Source organism: Balaenoptera musculus, chromosome 1 (assembly GCF_009873245.2).
Source record: "Balaenoptera musculus isolate JJ_BM4_2016_0621 chromosome 1, mBalMus1.pri.v3, whole genome shotgun sequence".
Lineage (NCBI taxonomy): Eukaryota > Metazoa > Chordata > Mammalia > Artiodactyla > Balaenopteridae > Balaenoptera > Balaenoptera musculus.
The window spans coordinates 123,617,714-123,627,307 of record NC_045785.1 but is presented as its reverse complement, the minus strand read 5'-3'; positions in this window follow the sequence as shown (position 1 = coordinate 123,627,307).

Here is a 9,594-nt window from a genome sequence, read left to right as displayed (position 1 = left end):
TTTATCCTTTCTGCTAAAGAAACACATACAAAGAGATGCCGTGTAAACATAAGGTGTTGTCCTACCTGATGTAATGCCTAGAACTACAGCAACTATTGTGCTACCACATGAGACAAAGCTGGGAAGATTCAGGACATAAACTCCATGAGGACAGAGATTTTTGTTTCTTTTTTTGTCAGTGTATATCCCATGTACCTAAATCAAGGCTGGACACAAATAGTCATTCAATAAATATTCACTGGGCTTCCCTGGTGGTGCAGTGGTTAAGAATCTGCCTGCCAATGCAGGGGACATGGGTTCGAGCCCTGGGCCAGGAAGATCCCACATGCCATGGAGCAACTAAGCCTGTGTGCCACAACTACCGAGCCTGCACTCTAGAGCCCGCGAGCCACAACTACTGAGCCCACGTGCCACAACTACTGAAGCCCGCGCGCCTAGAGCCCATGCTCTGCAACAAGAGAAGCCACCGCAATGAGAAGCCCGCACACCGCAACAAAGAGTAGCCCCCGCTCGCCACAACTAGAGAAAGCCTGCACACAGCAACAAAGACCCAACGCAGCCAAAAATAAATAAATAAAATAAATAAATTTATTTTTAAAAAAATATTCATTGAACAAGGAACCAATGGTTTTGTTGACCAAATGATTTTGTCGAGACACTGAATTGACCAACTCCGGAGGGACTATCCCCTGGAATTCTTGTTATGTGAAGCAATAAATTTCTTTATTTCAAAGTTAAGCCATTTGAGTATGATCTTTTCTTATAGCTAAAAGCATCCAACTGATTCAGATATACACAAACTGACAAGAAGAAGACAAAATCAGACACATATACCAGTACAGAGAAAGAAGCAGTCCCTCAGATAAATGTCCAGCAGAGATGTGGAGAAAGACTGGCACGGTAGTGCATACACACACACACACACACACACACACACACACACAGAGAGAGAGAGATGGGAGAATGTGAAACAGAAAAAGAGAGTGGGAAACCTAACTAATATCCATTGGGGAAGAAAAAAATTCAGATTGAAAAAATAAGAGTACTGTCAGAATTCTAAATGTCTTAATTCCTACCTAAATTTCAGACAACAGGTGGTCTAGATAATCCTTTTTCTTTTTTCTTTTTCAAAAATTTATTTTATTGAAGTATAGTTGATTTATAATGTTGTGTTAATTTCTACTGTACAGCAAAGTGATTCACTTATACATATATATATATATACATTCTTTTTCATATTCTTTTCCATTACGGTTTATTACAGGGCATTGAATATAGTTCCCTGTGCTATACAGTCCTTTATCTTTTCTTATTATTAAAAAGGAAAAGAACTGGGGAGTCCCTGGCAGTCCAGTGGTTAAGACTCCGTGCTTCCACTGCAGGGGGCACGGGTTCGATCCCTGGTCGGGGAAGATCCCACGTGCCGCGCAGCCTGGCCAAAAATAAATAAATAAATAAATGTATGTTTTCATGAAGTAATTTCATATCACAGTTTCTTTTAGGATATTGTTAGTAACGTCAAGTGATGTTGCAGTTTTGCCACTAAAGGCATTTGCTAATATGAATCAGTAGCTTGAATGGGGCAGGAGCTGTCCAAAGCTGGAGGTTACCCACATGGCCTTACAATGAATATCTTCAGTGATTCTACACTAATAAAGTGAAACAGGTTATAAGAAAGAAGAGTACCCAATTCCCACTGGTCACTCATCCTCTTTGTTTTTTTTCATGGGCAACAGGCAAAGAATTATGTGGAAAGTTTTCTGCACCAAGTATGCATTTGCAAAATTCTACTAAAAACCTGTGTCCCCACCTGTTTCTCTTTCCTTCTTGTGGTGGTCTTGCTATCCATCCATTTGTTCATGCCAGAAACCTGGGCGTCGTTCTTGATTCTTCCTTCACCTTCACCAACCAGGTGCTACAATTCTAGCTCTAAAATATAATGACATTACTCCCCGCAACCTCCCACCAATCACAGTCATTGCCATCTTTCATCTGGATTAAGAAAACAGTGTCGTAGTTCATCTGCATATCTGCTAATTGTTGTCCTTGACTCCAACCTTGACTCACCATCTCCCTGCATCTATTCTCCACTCCACAGGCGGTAATCTTTCTAAAGATTACTTTGGAGGGTGTAACTCACACACTTTCCTGACATGGTAATGCTTACCTCTCCAGCCTCTTCTCAACAGAGAACACCCAGTACTGCACAGTCAAACCATCCTGATGTGCATTCAGGTCCCTGAATGAGCTCTTTTCTCTGCCTGGAACACATTCCTTGCTTTGCACAAAGAACAAAATTAACTCTTATTCATCTCTTCGTCCTCAGATTAGGCTTCCTCCAGGAAGATGGTCCTGACCACCCCCCTCCAATTCCCACCACCTGGAAGAGATGTGCTTCCTATGTGCACCTCATGCCTGCACTATTCCTGTCCTTGCAAGGATTACTTTATAATTACCTGTTTACTTTCTTTATCCTACCACAAAACTTTATTCTTTTTTTTTTTTAAAGTGGATTTTTTTTTTTATTAATTAATTTTATTTTTGGCTGTGTTGGGTCTTCGTTTCTGTGCGAGGGCTTTCTCTAGCTGCGGCAAGCGGGGGCCGCTCTTCATCGCGGTGTGCGGGCCTCTCACTATCGCGGCCTCTCTTGTTGCGGAGCACAGGCTCCAGACGCGCAGGCTCAGTAGTTGTGGCTCACGGGCCCAGTTGCTCCGCGGCATGTGGGATCTTCTCAGACCAGGGCTCGAACCCGTGTCCCCTGCATTGGCAGGCAGACTCTCAACCACTGCGCCACCAGGGAAGCCCCAAAACTTTATTCTTAAAGAGAGCACATTCCATTCTGTCTTGGTTAAGTTCCTATGATTGATATTGGGTTCAAATTTGGTGAGTAAATACATGTTGGATGAGTGAATGGACACTGGCTCCATGCAAAAGAGGTAGATAATCCACTTTGTAATCCAGCTCTTGAATGTCCACCTAAAAATGCAGTACAGGGCTTCCCTGGTGGCGCAGTGGTTAAGAATCCGCCTGCCAACGCAGGGGACACGAGTTCGAGTCCTGGTCCAGGAAGATCCCACATGCCGCGGAGCAACTAAGCCTGCGCACCACAACTACTGAAGCCCGCGCCTAGAGCCCGTACTCTGAAACAAGAGAAGCCACTGCAATAAGAAGCCCATGCACTGCAGTGAAGAGTAGCCCCCGCTCATCACAACTAGAGAAAGCCCGCGCACAGCAACAAAGACCCAACGCAGCCAAAAATAAATAAAAATAAAATAAATTAATTTTTAAAAATGTAGTACAAACATGGAAAGATGTAACACAGATGACAGCACAGAGATTTAAAGATCAGCACTGAAACCAGACTTCCTGGGTTTAACTGTGACCTTGATCAAGTTACTTAATTTTGCTTCTGTTTCTCCATCTGTAAAATGGGGATAATAATAGAATTTACCACATAGAGTTGTAAGGATTAAATGAGTGAATACATGTGAAATGCTTAAAATAACGCTAACAAATAATGAGTGTGATAAAGGCTGGGTCATTATTGTCATAGAAATAATAGGAGCAGTAGCATTTTATCATGAAGAAATGATTCTAATCAGGGGCAGTTACCAAATGCAGCTGCCTCCACATGATTCCATGTTCATCTCTCAATCCCAAGCTATCCCCTCATGAATTTCACCTACTTTTTTTTTTTTTTTTTTGGCCAGGCTGCACAGCTTGTGGGATCTTAGTTCTCCAACCAGGGATCAAACCCGGGCCCTCGGCAGTGAAAGCACCAAGTCCTAACTGCTGGACCGCCAGGGAATTCCCAATTTTCACCTACTTTTAATAAATTTATCTGCTTGGCTGCAGCCTCACCTTGGAGGAAAGATTCATCTTTGTCTTATTTCTTCCCATCTGACTGTTCTAGAATATTCTAAGTTCAGATTCAATTCTGTATTTTTTGCTTGTACATGCCAAAAATAAAAAAAATGGTGGGAGGGGAGTTCCTCACATCTCAATTCTGAATAAATTTCACTATCTTGAACAGTGTTTCATTTTGGAAAACAGTTTTAAGTTACACTGATTTAAATAATGCATAAATTTAATGCAACTAAACTATGTTTTCTGGCGTAGTCAAGGATTTGACCTTCTTTCCTAAATCTTACCACTTATTGACTAGTTTACTTGCTCTCATCCCATTGTATAACCTCATAACTCCTGTTGCCAAAGTTTTTCCAGTTTTGGAGTATGTCATTACTACATTTCCTACCCTCATACACCTTCATTCGCCTTTTCTGTTTCTGCCCTGTGATAGTATTTGAGATGCTTTCATATTTTTCTCATCTTGGTCTCTCCAGCATCATTCAGCCCGTGAGGCGCACAGAGGGTCCCTATCATATAAACTTATCATTTATCTGAGAAGGCAATAATTAATAGACCCTTGAATATTTGAATCGTAATGCAAACTAAATGCTAAATGTCCTGAAGCAGTATAAAACTGAATGCTGCTGGGTCCTGAGGAAGGCCAGAGGGACGAGGATGGAGGATTCAAGGAAAGCCTCGGGGGCAGGAGGAAGAGGAAGCTGACCTAGGCGAGCTTGGTGAGACGGGGATGGTGGGGCTCTGGGTGCCTTGAAGGGTCGTGTGAGCAGAGGGCTCGGGAGCCTGGAGGAGGGGGTGGAGAGGGGGCAAGAGGGTTTGTCAGCGGCCAGCTTTGACCGTTCTTCTCAGGTTTGCAGTGTCGGCTCCAACAGGGCACACGTTAGCCCTTTAAGTGGGCATTAAGTTTGGAATTCCTCCTGGCCTCCTTATAGGGAGTCTGCTGCCCCTGGAGTCTTGTTCTGAGAATGTTTTATGCTTGGTATTTGTCTCTGTAAAAATAGGTGATATTTGCATTTTGAAGATTACTGACCTGAGCAGAGTTGCTTCTGATTTATGTTTTCTGTTTCTTGTTTCCTTTATTGCACATGGTGGGGATTTTAAGCAGCAATGAAGACAAAGAGATGGGGTGAGAGTGAGTAGGGAAAGAGACATGACAACCATTTACCTGTAAAGACTCTGTAGGCAAAGGGACCAAGCTGAGGACTGGGGACTCCAGGACCCTACCACATATGTGCTTTCTAAGGGGCAAAGGTTTTTTTGTTTGTTTGTTTGTTGTTTTTTAATAAATTTATTTATTTTATTTATTTTTATTTTTGGCTGTGTCGGGTCTTCGTTGCTGTGCGAGGGCTTTCTCTAGTTGTGGCGGGCAGGGGCTACTCTTCCCTGCGGTGCACGGGCTTCTCATTGCGGTGGCTTCTCTTGTTGCGGAGCATGGGCTTTAGGCGCGCAGGCTTCAATAGATGTGGCACGTGGGCTCAGTAGTTGTGGCTTGCGGGCTTTAGAGCACAGGCTGAGTAGTTGTGGCGCATGGGCTTAGTTGCTCTGCGGCAATGTGGGATCTTCCCGGACCAGGACTCGAACCCGTGTCCCCTGCATTGGCAGGCAGATTCTTAACCATTGTGCCACCAGGGAAGCCCTAAAGGGCAAAGTTACTTCACCATTCTCATTTCCTAATTGATGATAATTCTCATTAGTCACCCAGGGATGTGGCAAGGAACTCCTAATCAAAATGACCATAAATCTAAAGCCATAATGTAATGGGTTAAGCACTCAGTCTGGCCTCGCACAGCCGAGTTGGCAATGAAGCACAGGACGCAGACAGCCCCTGCTGGAAGTCACACAGGGAGATGGATGCATCTCTGCTGTGGAAGGGGGAATGGTGTGGATGGCAGTGGTCGGGGAGCAGGGTGGGGGTGGGGAAGGAATTTGCATCTCATGGCTTAATCAGATCTGAAAGCTAATATCCTGTTTTTCTGTAAGTTGGGCACATCAGTAGCTGAAAGCCTCCTCTGACCACGACCAGGCTCAGGAAGTGAGTGTCAACAGCCTTGCAGATGGGAACCCAACTCCTAGTGACCATGCCTGCAAAGGCGTTCCACCCCATTCTGGCCAGGCCCCCTGCACTCCTCTACTCCAATTCTAGAACTCCAGACCTCACCCCTCCTCCCCAGAGACTTATCAACAGGAAGTTAAGTCAGCTGGAACACTCCGTTCCCTTGACATTTTTGTTTTAATTCTGCAGCTGTGTTTAAGGCTTCATGAATTCTCTGTCTGGCTCTGTGTCTTGGGACTGTCTGTCTGTCTGCCTGGTGCTTTTTCTCTCACACCCATTCACCAAGTCGTGGTTACCATAAGGCTGGTGGACCAGAATGAGAAGTAGGGTTGGTAAGAAGGAAATGGGGAGGGGGCGGAAGAAAGCACTTTAGGGACTGTAATACTAGCTGTTGATGAGCTAAGGAAGGTGACCAATTGCTCAGGAATCATTACTGAGGGGAAACTGTAAATGCTGAGGAGGAATTCCTAAATCATGAACAATGTGCACTTCCAGAGCCACCCCTCCTCATTGCTTATCTGCACCTCATATCAGAGTGATGCGTGGGCATGTCTTCTCAATATTCTACAGTGCCTACTCAGCAGATGGCTTATTCATACTTATTTTCTCTTAGGAAGCAGTTGGGAAATAAACAAATGAAGCTTCTCTCCTTCCTTTTATCCCAAGTCAGCCTAACACTTAAAAAGCCAAGACAGTTCCCAAATGCAACTTGGTCTATTCAAGATAATATCTCGGAATCTCTTGTACCTGCAAGTTCCTTACTTGCTGAAAGTCTATTTTTTATTTGCAGCACATTGTTCCAAGACTCATGAGGGCATTATTTTGTTCTGTCCTGGTTGCTTTTTTCCTACTGCCTCTCATTCAAGTCTAGAGGGGAAGGACCTCTAAACTTAGAGACCATGAACCCCTAAAGCCACTAAGTGGCTAGAAGGAAAGTGGTGATTATTCTCTCTCCAAGTTCTTCTTCATCAGACCCAAGAAGAGAGTATCCCTCATTCATTATAGTAGCTGGTCCATTGAACTTACATGTGTAAACTGCCAAGGTTGGTTTTTAAAGGATCACATGAGGCAAATGACTTATAGTCACACAGGTTGGATATGCTTTGTCAATCCCTGTCCTTGAAACCTAAGTCCGAGAAAACATAGCTCACAAAACAGGTATGGTACCATATGTCTCCATAAAACCACATCTAGAAAATCCATATACAGATCTTCTTTTGCTAGTTGGTAATCCTGAGCTATCATTTCAAATGCCTGCTAGTGTTTGTCCAAATTTTATATTTCAGAATTTGCCCAGGAATTCTATATTTTAAAAAGTAAACTATAAGTTTGCAATTAACATGATACTCAACAATGAAAAACATAAAACTTTCCCTCTAAGATCAGGAACCAGGCAAGTTTGCCCACTCTTGCCACTTGTATTCAACATAGTACTAGAAGTTCTAGCCAGAGCCATTAGGCAAGAAAAAGAAATAAAAGGCATCCAAGTTGGAAAGGAAGAAGTAAAATTATCTTTGTTGCAGATGACATGATCTTATATGTAGAAAACCCTGAAGATCCACCGCCCCCCAAAAAACCTATTAGAACTAATAAACAAATTCAGCAAAGTTGCAGGATACAAAATCGACACACAAAAATCAGTTGCATTTCTATAACTAACAATGAACAATCCAAAAAGGAAATTAAGACAACAGTTCCAGTTACAATAGCATCAAAAAGAGTGAAATACTTTGGAGTAAGCTTAACCAAGGAGGTGAAAGACCAATACACTAAAAACTACAAAACATTGCTGAAAGAAACTAAAGAAGACACAAATAAATGGAAAGGCATTATGTGTCCATGCATTGAAAGACAATATTGTTAAAATGTTCATACTAACAAAGCTATCTACAGATTCAATGCAATCCCTTTCAAAATCCCAAAGACATTTTTTTTCAGAAATAGGAAAAAAATCCTAAAATTCATATGGAATTTCAAGGGACCCCAAATTGCCAAAATATCTTGAAAAAGAACAAAGTTGGAGGCCTCACACTTCATGGATTCAAAACATATTACAAAGCTACAGTGAGGTACAGGCATAAATACAGACACAAAGACCAGTGGAACAGAAAAGAGAACCCAGAAATAAACCTTTGTGTTTATGGTCAAATGCTCTTAAACAGGATGTCAAGACTACACAATGGGGAAAGGAGAGTCTCTTTAACAAACCGTGTTTGGATATTCACATGCAAAGAATGACATTAGACCCTTACCTTATACTATATACAAAAATTAACTCAAAATGGATTAAAAACCTAAACTTAAGACTTAAAACTATAAAACTCCTAGAAGAAAACATAGGAGAAACATTTCATGGCATTGAATTTGGCAATGATTTCTTGGCTATGAAATCAAAAGCACAGGCAACAAAAGCAAAAATAGACTAATGGGACTACATCAAACTTTAAAACTTCTGCACATTAAAGGAAACAATCAACAGAGTGAAAAGGTGATCTATGGAATGGGGGGAAAAATAGCAAATCATATATCTGATAAGGAGTTAACATACAGAATACATAAAGAACTCCTACAACTCAACAACAAAAAAACAAGTATCCCAATTTAAAAATAGGCAAAGAACATAACTAGACATTTCTCAAAGAAGATATGCAAATGGCCAACAAGCATATGAAAAGATGCTTAACATCACTAATCATTAGAGAAATGCAAGTTAAAACCACAAGGAGACATCACCTCACATCTATTAGGATGGCCACTATAAAAAAAACAAAACAAAAACAGAAAATAACAAGTGTTGGCAAGGATGTGGAGAAATTGGAACACTTATGCACTGCTGGTAGGAATGTAAAATGGTGCGTCCACTATGCAAAACAGTATGGAGTTTCCTCAAAAAACGAAAAGTAGAATTACCATATTATCCAGCAATCCCACTTCTGAGTATATACATCCAAAAGAATTTAAAGCAAGATCTCAAAGAGTTATTTTCACACCCATGTTCACTGTAGCATTATTCACAATAGCCAAGAGGTAGAAGCAACCCAGATGTCCATTGACAAATGAATGCGTAAAGAAAATGTGATACACACACACACAGACACACACACAGACACACACACACACACACACACACAATGGAATAATATTCAGGCTTAAAAAGGAAAGAAGTCTTGTCACATGCTACAAAATGTATGAACCTTAAGGACATTTTGCTGAGTGAAATAAGCCAGTCACAAAAGGACAAGCAATGTGTGATTCCACTTTTATGAGGTATGTAGAGTGGTCAGATTCATGGAAACTGAAAATAGAATTGTGGTTGCCACGGCTGGGGGAAGGGGAACAGGGGAGTTGTTATTCAATGGGTATAGAGCTTCCGTTTTGCAAGATGAAAAATTTCTAGAGATCTGTTACACAACGTGAGTATGGTTAATACTACTGAACTGTACACTTAAAAATGGTTAAGAGAAAAATAACAAAAAATACAAAAAAACAAAACCAAGAAGAGGAGGAGGAATTTTATAGTGTATGTGTGTGTGCTTTACCACAATTAAAACTAAAAAAGAGAAAACAAGAAGTATAAGTATAAACTTTTGAATGTGCCTAACCATAAATCGCCTCCATTGGTGCCACTCCTCTGGGTTTACTTCAAAGGCCAGGCCTGTGACTGAGTAAAAATT